This window comes from Tauraco erythrolophus, chromosome 1, assembly GCF_009769465.1.
Source record: "Tauraco erythrolophus isolate bTauEry1 chromosome 1, bTauEry1.pri, whole genome shotgun sequence".
NCBI lineage: Eukaryota > Metazoa > Chordata > Aves > Musophagiformes > Musophagidae > Tauraco > Tauraco erythrolophus.
The window spans coordinates 128,390,837-128,405,616 of record NC_141465.1 but is presented as its reverse complement, the minus strand read 5'-3'; positions in this window follow the sequence as shown (position 1 = coordinate 128,405,616).

Sequence of the window (14,780 nt, the reverse complement as noted above, 5' to 3'; positions counted from 1 at the left end):
TTTTGATCTGTGCCAAGCACAGCGGCATGGGCATTTCATGCAATAACATTGTAAATTCATTTTACAGGTTTATGACCTGAGCATGTAACTAATCTCACTTAATGTTATCTATGTATAAATTAGCATTCAATGTCAAACTAGTCATTTTAGGCTGTTTTTTTAGTCAATGAAAAGAAAGGCAGGAACCTGCAGAGCCTGACTCAGCTGATGTCTAAGACAAATGCAGAGAAGCTACCTCTGAACTAGTCCATCTTTCTCCAGTGACAGCAGAGGTGGACTAGATGGCCATGAAATGACTAGAAATCTTACTCTGAGACACCTGAGGTTAGGTGAGGTGAATCTTACCTTTACTGACCCACAACTCCCTTTTGTCTCATAGAGGTGGAGTTTTATTTAATTCCCTCTTCTGAACATCAGAAATCTGCTGTTTGTGTTATACCATTCAAAGTAATAACCAGTTGTGCTGATTTTGGCTGGGATAGAGTTAGTTTTCTTCCTAGTAGCTAGTGTGGCGCTATGTTTTTGGATTTGTGCTGAAAACAGTGTTGATAATACAGGGATGTTTTCGTTATTGCTGAACAGTGCATACACAGAGTCAGGGCCTTTTCTACTTTTCACTCCACCCCACCAGTGAGTAGGCTGGGGTGCACAAGGAGTGGGGAGGGGACACAGGTGGGACAGCTGACCCCAACTTACCAAAGGGATATTTCAGACCATATGATGCCATGCTCAGCATATAAAGCTGGAGGAAAAAGAAGGAAAGGGTAGATATTCAGGTTGATGGCATTTGTCTTCCCAAGTATCCATTAGATGTGATGGAGCCCTGCTTTCCTGGAAATGACTGAACACCTGCCTGCCCACGGGAAGGAGTGAATGAATTCCTTGGTTTGCGTTGCTTGTGCATGTGCCTTTTGCTTTACTTCTTAAACTGCCTTTATCTCAACCTATGACGTTTCTCACTTTTACTCTTCTGATTCTCTGCCCAACCCACCAGGAGGGAGTGAGCAAGTGGGCGGGTGGGGCTTGGTTGTTGGCTGGGGTTAAACCATGACACCATATAGAGGCAATATAATTTTGTCACTTTGCCTCTGAAAATAGAAATATACACAACTGGTGCTTCTATAGGTACCTTTCACAGTGCCCTCAGACTTGGCTGACAGAATATTTCAGGGTTTTTAATCAAATCATTTTTCACTAGTCAAGATAGACAGTATGTGACTGTCTTCTCTTACACAAGGAAAATCCCTGTTTTTTCATTGCGTCATTATGTATTTAAGCACTGTAATTACCACATGATGTGTTGATGATACTGAATTTTTTATGCTCTATTTTCTTCTTGTCAGAATGATACTAACAAAAACAACCCTCCCATAATTGATTCTTCTCTCAAGAGGATCATGAGGAGTTACTCTGTAGAACCATTCAAAATTTCTGGAGAAAAAATGGTCTGTGCAAACTATTTATTAATTATTTATTTATATTATTATCTGAGATTTATTCAAAACTTGATTAGACACAGTCCTGAGCAGCCTTCTCTAGGTGACCCTGCTTTAAGCTGGGGGTTAGACCAGATGGTCTTCAGAGATGCCTTCCCATCTCAGCTAGTCTGTGATTTTGTGAAATGACATGAAAGCTGAGGAAAGTACCACAGAGTGAGTAGATTACACACTCAATGTGTTTAAAAAGAAAGTCTTAAGGGTGGCTTCATTACAGTGGGAAAGTCCCTTCATGGGAAGGAGACAACAGGCACTAAAATGGCTCTTCAGGGAGAAAAGAACCACAAGTGGAATTAACATAGTTCAAGTGACAAAACAAAAAAAGAGAGGGAGAAAACTTCTCCCAGTGGTGGTAGATTAACCAGCACTTGATATATCTTCCACTGCCTTCCCAGAAAGCCTGGTTTAGCCAACTATGAATAACCTTTTTGTTAAATACAAGTTATTCATCCCAAGAGCAGATACAACCAGGTAAGCGAAATAGACGAGGGATTTACAGGAGGCTTGCCTGGATGATCTAACACTTTGTTTACACCTAAGTAATGAAGGACGTATGATAGCTGAAGACAATAAAATGAAATACAGGAAATAGGTTTTCTTCAGTCTGTTGCAGATTTGTGCGGTTTCATTAAAGGTTCAACAACAAGCTTTGTTCCTCCTGGGTGTTCTTAATGGTTGCCAAAAAGGCTTGTTGACATTAAATCACTTTTCATTGAGGACTGACTTAGAAGCAAACTGAAGGATATTGGAGGTAATGAAAATAAGAGTGTTTCAGCATCTGTTCATGGGTAGATGCTGGAGCGTAACTCGGTGATGCAAAGGACAGTATGCAATGCCTGCGAATAGCACCTGAGCTTTGCAAGAAGCTTCACTGATGGGATCTTTCTTTTTTTTTTTTTTGTAATAAAAGATCTGCCTCATACCTGATAAAATTAAAAAAAAACCCCAAATACATTGATGAAATAACATAAAAAGTTTTGAATGATTGTAGCGACATAAAGATAATTTACAGCTTGGAGCTTTTACTCCAATACGGGAGAGGGAATTTCCCCATGAGGATGCTGTACATCATGCCCAAGTGGGTGTCATATAATCTGCCAGAAAAAAAAATGAAAATGAATCTATCTGTCAACATAAATATTAACGTAGCATTGCTTGGCTTCACATGAAGCCAGACACCAAAGCTATTGTCTGAAATCTTGAGATTGACTGTGACCACGGTGGAACCAATGAATGTCAACGAGGCTGAAGCTTACACTAAACAATGTTGACTCCTTATTTAAACAGTGGGTTGGGGACTGAATAATCAGACCACCTTAGAGACAGACTGTGTGTCCTTTCCTGGCACAATAGGAATACAAAATAGACATGGTTTGGTTTTTAAGTAGCAATCCTTGGCCTTTCATTCGAATACTGACACAGAAAAGAGGGAAATAAGAGGGTTCCTATCACACTGTTTTCTCTCTGAGATAGGAGGATGTTCATGACAAGAGAAGTGTGAGGAACCATCTTCATTGCACATCATGGCACAGAGAGAACCAATCATTCCCACTCCAGAGGTTGTAGTTGTTTCCTGAACCCAGGGGTGGAGTGGAGGCTTTTGCTCCCATATACAGATTTGGACCCTCTATAAATGAATTCCTTCAACTCATCCTGCTGCATTCAGCTCTGAACCGTGGAACATGAAGATTCTTCAGCCAACCCTGACTTATCGTTTCCATGTAGAGCAATGAAAACATGGAGGGAAGTCTCCCCGCTGTTAGGATACAAACGTCTGCCAGTTGTTAGCTATTTCAGAAGGTGACTGAATGAAGCCAGTGCTCCCCGCTAGAAGTAATTACCTGGCTCAGTAATGACTCTTCGTAGCCAAGTGTAGTAGCCAAGAGTTTCTATTTGCTCAACTAGTCCCAAAACAGCAGGACATCCCCTTCCTCTTCATACTTTTCCCATTTCTATCAATTCAGTCTTTTGGAAAGTTAGTGCAGAGAAACTGTCTCTGGTTCTTCAATCTTTGCATCTATATCTGTATAAGGCTGTTTCTGGGCTGGGAAAGTGACAATCTAGAAAATAAAACTCGACCGAACACAACTTAAAAATCTCTTTATTCCTTTCATTTACTAGGTTTCGCTTTTGCATTACAGAAGGTACTAAATTCTGTGTCTTTTCACTGTAGCTGAAGTTTTTAGAGTTAAATTTTATAGACTGAAAAATAATAGCACATACTTTTTCCAGCCATACTACAAGAAACTTCTTTTTAGTTAAAATGAAATCACCTCTGGGCCTAAGCCATCTAACTTACTTTTGGTAAAGTAATATATTTAGGTCCTTAGGGCTTTACTTTCTGCAGAAGTGTTGCGTATCTTTATGGGAGTAAGAAGAGATGACTTGAAGTAAGCTATAGAAACCTTACAAGCAGACGGCAAAGTCAGGACACTGAGACAATGGTGGGACTGCTCTCACAACGTGAGGAGCATCAGCACCTTCCACTCCCATGAAGCCCAGCAATGTGCGCTTCCCAGGCTTATTTTAAACAGCCACTTTGTAAACTTTTGTTCTAGCTCAAATGAATATTATCAAGTTGCAAACACTTGAAGAACAAAGATATTATAAAAGAGAAAACAAAGAAAAACTCCGAGACCCTGGAAAACTGCAGAAATGTCTACTTAAAGGGAAACGGAGCCTGGGTGAATGGCTGTTTGCTGCAAGGAAAGAAAATTTTTCCGATGTAGAATAAAAACACACTGCCGGGACCAAATGCATTTTTCATTTGACTGGTATCGTCTTGCAATCATTCCATATCTACATCTGTTGATCAGGAGAGTCCTACTCACAGAAGCATTTCAGGACTGACAGCAATGTCCATCTCATCAAATTAAAAAGAGAAATAAGACTCTGCACCGAGAGACTCAGTCTTGCTGTCAGTGTGTCGGTACAGTGTGCTCAATTCTCCGCGCTTGTCTTCTTTGCCCTCAGCCCTGCTTTAATAATGCTCAACTCTGTGAAGTGAAATGGAAGACAATACAATGGTTAATTTGCTGCTGTGGAGCAGCATAACTCTAATACACCAGTGAACAACGAAGAAAACCAATCCTTATTGCAAGATGTTTCAAAAAGGAAAAGATTGGCACAGGGCTTTATAACATGATATGATAGTACTTCGTTAAATGGAGACCTTCCTCCAGGTTACTGTAAAAAGAAGAAGATCAAGCTCATAAACCAAGGATGCCCAATTCAAATTAGAGAATTAGTGTAAGTTTTAAGACATCATTAATATTTAAGTTGAACATGGCTCTTTTTACAATCTCTTACTACTGTTCAATGTCTCTGATACCAAGTTATGATGCTAATAATATTGCAGATAAAATTCAGTTTAGTATAGAATTTTATACTGAAGTGGGAAGGAAAAAACCCAATCAAGAAGTGCAGTTAAAAAAAATAAATCTATTATCGGGATTTTAGAATGGCAGCTGCAATAAAAACTTGCACAGAATTAAATCTTGCTCTCAAAAAATAAGCATTCGCAATAATTTTAAGCACTTGGAGAAACCCTTACTGGGTTTAACTTCGAAAAACTCCTACACAGGAAACCCCCAAAAAGAAATCAGTTTTCTTTATGTCTTTTAATTCTCCCTGAAATATATTTGTTGAGTCTGGATTCTCACTTTAGTAGATATGAGAGAAGGACAAAGACTGTTCCTAAACAATTTATTAAAATGCTCTTCGCATTTCAGACGAGAGCTAACAATAAGCTGCTTGTGTTAAAGACCTTCCTCCTTCACATCTCTTGTGAAAGCTCTCTTCTTCCACTATGCCTACAAGGGTCTCTTACTTTTACATATTGAATAAAGTTTGACCTTCCCTCACAGTACCTTAGAATCGCTAAGGCTGTTTGAAGAAAAAGATGCTAGTCTGTGTGAATAGGAATAAAAGAATCTCTTGGAGAATATTAAAGAAAAGATAGTAGAAAAATTGTGTTGTTTATATTTTTTTTTTCCTTTACTTGGTCCTTTCACAGGTTAAATGCGTTCTGGTGCTTAGCTACAGTAATTGAAATCTGAATAAGACAAGTATATTTTCTGCTATTCAAAATAAAACTTAAGTTAATTGTTGGAGAGGAAACCAGATTATTATGAAGCTATACAGAGTCTGAGAAAGATATGTAAAGTAAAATAGAAAAATCTATTCAAGTCCAAGTCCATAGCATATAGTTTACCTATATGACTACTTGCACACTGAAAGTTTTTCACCTGCCCCAGAATGTGCTCTACTGTACAGTTTTTGAACAGTTTCTCCTCTGCTTTTCCGTCCAGTGTGGAGTGACTTTTCTGGCATCATGAAAGCCCTGTTTGCTTTGAAGATTGAACTTTCTCTCTGACCCATTTGATTTCTTTGCAGGCATGTTAATTTTGAAGTTTTCAAGCTTATTTAGGAAAATTTCTCTTGGATCTGTGTTGATTTGATGAACTTATTTAGTCAGCCTTGCATGGCATTGAGAAGTCATACAAGCATATCACTTCAAGTGAATTCGGACAAGTTCAAAACCAGCAGAAAGAATCAATTATACAAAATCTTTTCTTCTTTTCACTACTTGTTCATTATTCCTTCAGTAGTGAGAATGAAACGTTTCATCCCTGTATTTCCATGCAAAAATCTAATAAACGTTAGTGGATGGGCAATCGTTTTTGATACACAGTGGTTAGGTTTGCCTTCAAGTTACATCATTGCTTAGAAGAACATAGAAAATCAAAGTGACTTAGTCTCTTCTGCTTCCAAATCCATTTTTCAGGAGCTGACTATAATGGCCTGGTTTTCAGAAGCGGTGAGCTCTCTCAAACGCCAGTGTGTGAGAGCTACAGGTGGTTAACAGCAATAAACACTCAAAACACATCTGCTAAAGAGACTAAATATGGATTTTGAAACCTCACTGTAAGCAGCAAAGCTTTGACATTTCAAACTAATAATACTGGGTAGATTTTTTATGCATTATTGATCTTTCCGGAAGTAGAGTCTTACCCTTTGGAACAGAGAATGGGATCTCTGGGAATTAAATGTGTTGCATAAGCACAATTAATTAGACTGAATATTGCGACTTAATTCTCCAGGTTTTTTTTCACCCGATAGCAGTAGTCTGGCTGTTACACAACAGTCAAAAAATGTGTTGTTGAAATCCCTGAGCCTCCAAAACAGAGGCTGCATGTGAACTGTCTGCTGGGACTGTTCCCAGCACGTGCTGACTCCTCAACTCTCCCACAGAGTATTTTGGAGGGTGTCAAAGCCATCTGACATGGCCCAAATTGCTCTGGGGTAATTTAATAGTGTGAATTTCCAGTGCAGATAATTCATTTCCACTGCTTGAGAGTCTTCTTCGGAATTGTTTAACCTACAAGTATAGACATAGCTGTGATGTCCAGACATGCTATCAGTGACTTACTTTACTGATGCCATTTCTACCATTATTGCAGGTAATACAACTGCATTGTACACCTATGTGGTGAGAAACTGAGTCCACACCACAGGGTGCTCTACAGTTGAGGAGCTCAGATACAGGGGAAATAAAGCACAGACTCTTCCCCGCTGCTAATTTAGGCATTAACTTAGGTAGAAATTTTCATAGATTGCATTTATATTAAATATGGTTATAGAAGAAACCAGCACGCATATTGGGAGAGTTCACACATGTGGAGACAGAGGTGTTTATGGAGGGAGACTGCAGTCTGCCCAGGCCGTGGCTGTGCTGCACCATGAGTTTCTACATTGACAGGAAGAGACGTGACACAGAGGCTCCCAGCTTAGGCACTACAGCTACATCATCGCTGCTGGGAGACTGCACCTGGGTGGAAATAACTTGTAAAAAGTTACATGCTAACTCAGCATCAAGACTGGAACCGAAAGCCATTTTTTCTGCCCTAGGCAAGAGATAACACAGTCATACGGTGTTCTTGCACAAAGGATGCTGAGACAGATTTGAATGCTTGAAGTTTTATTCATGGAGACTGTAGTTGATGACACACATCTACTCTAAAATGACCTCTGGGAAAAATACAAAGTACAGAAAGAGAGAAAAGAGAAAAAGAAAACTTTCACCCATGGGTGGCCATGAAGAGGGGCAACGGTCTCCAATGCAAGCATCTTCTTCTAGGGATCCTCTCAAGGTGATGCTAATGATGATGATAATTTTCCACCCTATTTTTCCATAGTAACCATATAGCTTTCATCTTGACCTACTAAAACTCCCTTCTGGATATTCCAGCTTAAAACACCGTTTGCACTAAATGGAGCACGTGCTTTTCACACTGAGCTGGATATATTTTATTGTGTAATTCTAACTGGAGATTTAAATCACTATTGTCTACAATTGACTAACCTTTGCTTTTCCTCTGGTGTAAATTAAATGCTATAAAAGACGGGATGGGAAAAGGTGGGGGAAGGAAGGAGTTCTTATTCTGCTTCCCATGAGAAATCAGACATAAGAATAATATCAGGGTTCGCAGGTGTGACGCCATGAGAATTACAGCATGAGAACAACAGTCTGAGAACAGGGAAAAACACTGCAGCAGCTTTTGGGAAAGGTAACAGACCTGCAAGTGGAAAGCAGACTACAGAACCGGGACCACGAAGACGATCCAAGGGCTGGAACATGAACACCTCTGCTATGAAGACAGGCTAAGAGAGTTGGGGCTGTTCAGCCTGGAGAAGAGAAGGCTCCGGGGTGATCTTATTGCAGCCTTCCAGTACTTAAAGGGGGCCTACAGGAAAGCTGGAGAGGGACTTCTTACAAGGGCATGTAATGGTAGGACAAGGGGCAACGGATTTAAACTGAAAGAGGGCAGATTTTGATTAGATATAAGGAACAAATTCTTCACTGTGAGGGTGGTGAGGCAGTGGAACAGATTGCCCAGAGAAGTTGTAGATGTCCCATCCCTGCAAGTGTTCAAGGCCAGGTTGCATAAGGCTTTGGGCAACCTGGTGTAGTGAAGGGGTTCCCTGCCCATGGCAGGGGGGTTGTAACTAGATGATCTTTAAGGTCCCTTCCAACCCTAACCATTCTATGATTCTAACTGCAAAAGAAAGGACTTTAACACCACCTGGGCGAAGGCACTCTGCAACAGCTTCGTGTCTGCCTTTCTCTCTCCACTCCAGCTGTCTTCTTACCTCCTCCAGTATCTCTGCAAGAAGCAGGTAAGAGCTGCAAAAGTTTCTCTGAGTGGGCTCAGATGATTCTAACCATAGGCACAATAGTTCGATGTGTTGGGAATATGCATTAACAAGGAATAGTTGTCTTCTGTGTTATTAAGAAATTTTCTTAGACCACTTTATTAGATTTCATATATTTGTCTTCAACATTTTATACATCTGTTTTTCTCTAAATTTATTAGATGTTATGCTTTTCTTGTGTTCACGATCACACAAAATCCCTGAGTCCATTTTTGCAAGACAGAGCTTGCAACAGCAGGCTTATTCTCAGGCCAATTGTTCCGCATGTAAAAGTCTGTTCCTGGTAAGTCTGTGATTTCCTCCGCGTTCACTAATTTTACACCATCTGAGGATACAGCCCTCTGGCTACAAGCACTAGCTAACTGCAGTTCCAAGCCGTAAAATTCATTACAATATTAACTTGGCATGTGTTTTGTACAGCAACAATTTGCCAGGACAGTAAACTTTTCCAGGATAGTAAATTCACAATATTTCCCTGGTTGCAGTTATATATTTCAGTCTGCTGCCAGATGCTGCAGATTTTCCTGAGTCTGGCAAAGTTCTATGTGATTTAACAAAATTGTTGTTGGTATGTACTTTTTCTTTGCTTAGAAGCCACTCAAAGATATTTATTATTGTATGTCAAAGATGTCATCCTTGAAAAAAGAAAGTTGCATATAGAGCCCCAAGGATGCCCCATTGTTGCTCACCAGCCTGGGCTGCAACACCAAGGACGCTGTTGCATCTTCCACAGCCAGGAGGAAATGGCCTGCCTCTTGTAGGCAGGATCGGTACCTTGAGTTGATTAGTTAATTAGTTTCATTATAGTTAATTAGTTTCATTATATTCAACTCAGTCCAGCTGGCTAATAATGATCTGATGCCATACTCCTTTTTTGCATTTTGTGAGTGAGACTCCAGCTGGTACTGAGGGTCTGTAGAAGCCCAGAGGCAAGAGGTTGGGAGGAGAGCACAGCAGCAGTGAGATGGCACCAGTCACTCAGAGGGACTGAGTCTCCAAATGTCTAACCATAGCTGAGTTTGGATGCATTCAGCCTGTGTTGGGTATATGTGGTGTGGTTTTTTGTAGCAGAGGAGGTGATACAGGGATAGCTTCTGTAAGAAGCTGGTAGAAGCTTCCCTGGCTCCAAGTTGGACCTGCCTCTGGCCAAGGCAGAGCCAATCAGAATCAAACATATTTAAGAAGGGACAAAGAAACTTGTGCCATGGAGGTCCTACAGTGGAGAGAGGGGGCAGGTGGGGGGCTGACCTCCTGAGCAGGCAGCTGCCTGTACTGGGCCACCCCCACTTGGCTGGAGATGGACACAGCAGCATGGCTTGGAGACCTCCGAAGCTCCCCACTCTCGGGGCACCTGCTGGGCAGAATTCATGCTGCTGGGACTGCTGAGGTTCATTGGGCCTGGCATGGCTGCAGCAGAGGGAGGACTGAGACCCAAGAGAAACAGCCATGTAGACACCAAGGTCAGTGAAGATGGAGTGGAAGGAGGTGTGCTGGAGCTGAGATTCCCTTGCAGCCTGTGGTGAGATGGCAGGCGGCCTCCCTGCAACCCATGGAAATTAACCCTGGAACAGAGATCTGCTGGCAGTCTGTGGAGAACCTCATGCTTGGAGCAGGTGATTGTGCTTGAAGGAATTCACGGAGAACTCTCTCTCGTGGGAAGGGATTCCACACTGATGGAGATCAATGGTGGAGCAGAGATGCATCTGCAGTCCATGGAGAATCCCATGCAAGAGCAGGTGTCTGCACCTGAAGAAGTATGTGACTCCGTGGGAAGCACACGCTGGAGCAGTCTGTTGGTGAAGGACTGCATTCCATGGGAGGGACCCATGCTGCAGCAATTCATGAAGAACTGCAGCCCATGGGAAGGACTCACGTTGGAGAAGCTCATGGAGAACTGTCTCTCGTGGGAAGGGACCCCACACTGGAGCAGAGGAAGAGTGTGAGAAGTCCTTCCTCTGAAGAGGAAGGAGCAGCAGAAACAAAGTGTGATGAGATGACTGCAACCCCCATTCCCTGTCCCCCTGCACTACTGGGGGGAGGAGGTAGAGCCAGGAAGAAGGGAGGGGTGGAGGAAGGTGTTTTTAAGATCTGGCTTTGTTTCTCGTTATCCTCTTTGATGTGATGGGTAATGAGTAAAATTGATTTTTCTGCAAGTCAAGCCTGTTTTGCCTGTGACCATAATTAGTGAGTGATTCCTCCCTGTCCTTGTCTTGACCCTCAAGTCTTTTGTTATATTTTCTCCTCTTCACCGCGCTGGGGGTTAGGAGGGAGCGAGAGGCTGTATGGTGCTTAGTTGCTGGCTGACGTGACAGTGAGAAGTGGGGTTTTGGTGTTTATGAAGAACTTCTCTCACAGATGAAAGGTGATGTGGGATACAGTGGAAGGGCTTTTGCTTGCAAATTTTAGCAATTGATGACTGAAATCTGACACTGTCAGCAGAGTGAGATTAGTTGTTTGCATGTTATTCCTTGAAAAATGTTATTTCTTGAAAATACAGTTAATGATACAGGCCTGGGAGCGGTTATGATTGACAACTAGTGAAAGAAGCTATCAACTGTTGTGGTAGACCTATGTTGGGGTGGGGAATGATAAATGATGCTGGATACATCAAATGCTGAGAAGCTGATAGCTTCTCAGGCCTGTAATTCCTCTGAACCAAGGTGGATTTGTTCATAACTACAAAAACACTATTTACTCCCCAACAGCAAGAATGTTCTTTTCAGGCACCTGGTCTGGATGACAACTGATGGACATATTGAAAGGAGAGAGGAGGGGAAAAACGTGTGTGTACACACACTTATGTACATCCACTCATCCATCCACAAACTCTTTGTGACCACGTAACAACCGTATAACACTATGTATTAGAACTCGAAATGTGCAGAAAGAAAAAGAGTGGTGGTAAATTCAGCTGAGGGGCTTGTGCACCACTGGCTGTTGTTGAACAGTGTTGTGCTAATTTGCTGATTGCCAGCCTGCCTGGACCAAGGAAACTTGAGCAATCATTTTGGTGCCAAACCGAGTTCTTAGCAAAACAGAGTAATAATAATTTCTGGAGGAGCCAAACTCTGAAAAATAGCCATTCGATCATCGTGGGTCACATGACCTCCTCCTGTATTCAGTTATTATTCTCTGACAGTGATCAAATGGGGAAAATATAATCAGAGGGCTATAGAATAAAATTTATTGTTCTAACTTCTGGGAATCTTTAGTAGTGCAAGACGATCTTCTCTCTGTCTTTATTTCTCTCTCCTTAAAATTTGAGTGAACTTCTTTAAGTCACATGTAGGAACTCTCATGGTGTTCTACATCTTGTGTTGTACATTTGGGGAGGTATAGACATGGCTCCTATTCCATGGCTGTATAAAGGGTGGATAAAAAGAGACAATATCTACAACAAGTGTTGTCCTGGTTGTAGGCAGGTAGGTGTGGAAAGTATGATGATGAACTTCTTAGAGCAAGTGAGTCAACAATGAACTCCATCAGAATTTAGTTTTCAGTTCTTTAGCATCTAAATATTTCACAGTGAACACAAAATGATGCTGACTTCAGAGACAGTTAGGAGGCAGAGTTTGTTTTCTTTTCAAATAGGTCTTCTGTATTACTATTTTGACTTTTTTTTTTCCCTTGTTGAGCAAGGATACTTTAATGATTCATTCTCTTATCCTTGCCCAGGATTACAAGAAGTAAAAGCTTTTTGGCGTTTTCCTGTCTCCAGTCCACCTGAGACGCTTTCAGGAGATAAACATGATAACATCAATCTTGATTACATTCCTACAGATATGTGATGTGTATTGAAGCAAGCTGTATCTCATTTTTCACTCAGGTCCTGCATCTCACTTTTGAGAATATTTATTATTATCATTGCTGCATATCATCTCTTCTGTCACTAAGACAGTAAAGCCAGATAGTATTTAACTTTGAAAAGTCTATTTCTAGTTGTGTTGCCAATTCAAATGTTTTATTTTCTACAAAAGGAGAATTTAGTAGGCAGGAGAATAGATCAAGCAAGCTCACCTGTTGATAGATTTGTATTTTTTAATCTGATACCTAGACTGCTGTAGACTCTTTCAGAAAGCATTTGCTCTCAAAATCTAATTGTGAACATTTGAAAAAGAGGTTTCATCCTTTTATATTTCACATTGTATCACTTTGCAAATCTCATTAAGGGCAGAGTATGAACAAATCATGAATGCAATACCATGAAAAGTAGTCGCTTAGGGGACAAAATTTGTTAACGGACAAATCTCAGACTAGCAGATTTTGCTACTCTGAGATCCACAAACTTAATTTCAATTTTGACTCTCAAGAAATTACAATAAAAATCAATAGTAAGACTATATTAACCAACTGGAACAGTTAGGCATGGATAAGCTCAGTTTTTTTTCAGGGACTTTGAAGGCTTTTTCCAAAAAGAAATAATGATCTACTCTGAGCTGTAACTGACTGCAGGCAGTCTTAGAAGGGGTGTCAAAGAAAGGAAGGCATACAACCAGAAACTGGCCAAGCTCAAGTGAAGCCAGTCAACATGTGCTGATTTATACTACCGAGGGATCTGACCTGATGCTCTTCAGACTCAGATCTACGTTCAACTCAGTGTTACACAAGAAGTTCCTACGTATCAGCTAAACTGCAGTCACAGCTTACATGTGAGTGCTTTACACAGCAAAATGTCAGATGATAGCTCACTGCAGTCCAGTTTCATGTAGAGTAGATTAAATGGTAATTGCAACCACACAGCTTCTATGGCTAGCTACTGTGATTCAACTTGTTACGTTAGTCTAACTTCTTAACTACTGCAGCAGTAATTAAGCAGAGCCTTTAATTCAAACAGTTTGGGGCCATGAGATGAGCCTTATTCTGGGTTAGATTCTGGAATTTGACAAAGCTGTAGCTAGCAGACAGTCAGAAAAAAATAAAGACACCTTCAAGTACTTGAAGTTGGGTTTGGTCTCCAGTAAAGCTCAGGCACTATTTTGTAGCTAAGCATCACAGAAGCGTGTTGTAATTCAAGCATGTCCTTGTCCGTTCCTGACATACTGGGCTCCTGGGCGTGGAAAGGAGGGCGTCTTTTTGGCATTCCCTCTTAACAGACAATCCCAGCTCTGACTGCTGCATATCAAGTAGCGTCTTCATTTACTGTGCAGGAAATATTTTCACAAACAGTAAAAATTCACTCCCATTGCAATGTTCTAGTTCTTAAATTGTTCTGGCTCCTAGACTCTGAGGCTGAGGAAAGGTATTTTTTGCTGTCTCTCATAAGTAGCTGTCTCAAGAGGGACGTGAATGTTTTCTGCTCAGTATTTTAATTCAAGGGCCAGACATGTCTTCACAAGGACAAGTCACTGATGCCCTTGGGGCAGCCCCGGTGAATATAATGCATTTTCTCATAACTGGAGGCTAAGTAGGCATTTTCATATATATCATCTGCTAGTATAATTAATAGATGTCTATATTTATATATCAGAGCTGAGTGATGATGATAAAAAAATCTCTTAGTGTTTAACATGTCAACATATTAAATAAGACTGGGATATCTTGAGCCTCAAATGGCTGTAATAAATATTCCCAACTTTTCCCTAGTTTCCCTTCTAGCTGTCACATTCTCCTTTGTTCTGATTAATAGAATCAACCTTCTGAAGTTAAAGATAAGAAATAATTTAAAATGACATAATAGGATACCTGTAGCGAATGCATATTCTGTTCAATACAGAGGAAGAGAGTGAAATAAGAGACTTCAGCAGGGGATTTAAGAGTGTAAACAGAAAATTTTGTGACAGACATCCCCATCTCGTCTCTGCTCCCACGTGGATATGCTCTGGTACTTTGTCCACAAAATTTACATTAGTTGTCTTTTACACTCGTTCTGCACAGATAACAGCTTTCATAGATAATAGGCTAGCAAATCCATACCCCAGAGGTGTTTTATATTGTCCTATTTCCCATCTTTCCTCAGTTTCTCTGGCATCTTTGATCACGCTGCCAATATGCTGCAAAAGAAGTGCATTCATTCACTTTAGCATGAGAAGGAAGTGGATTCCCCTGAGGTCAAGGAAGAGTTGTTCATAG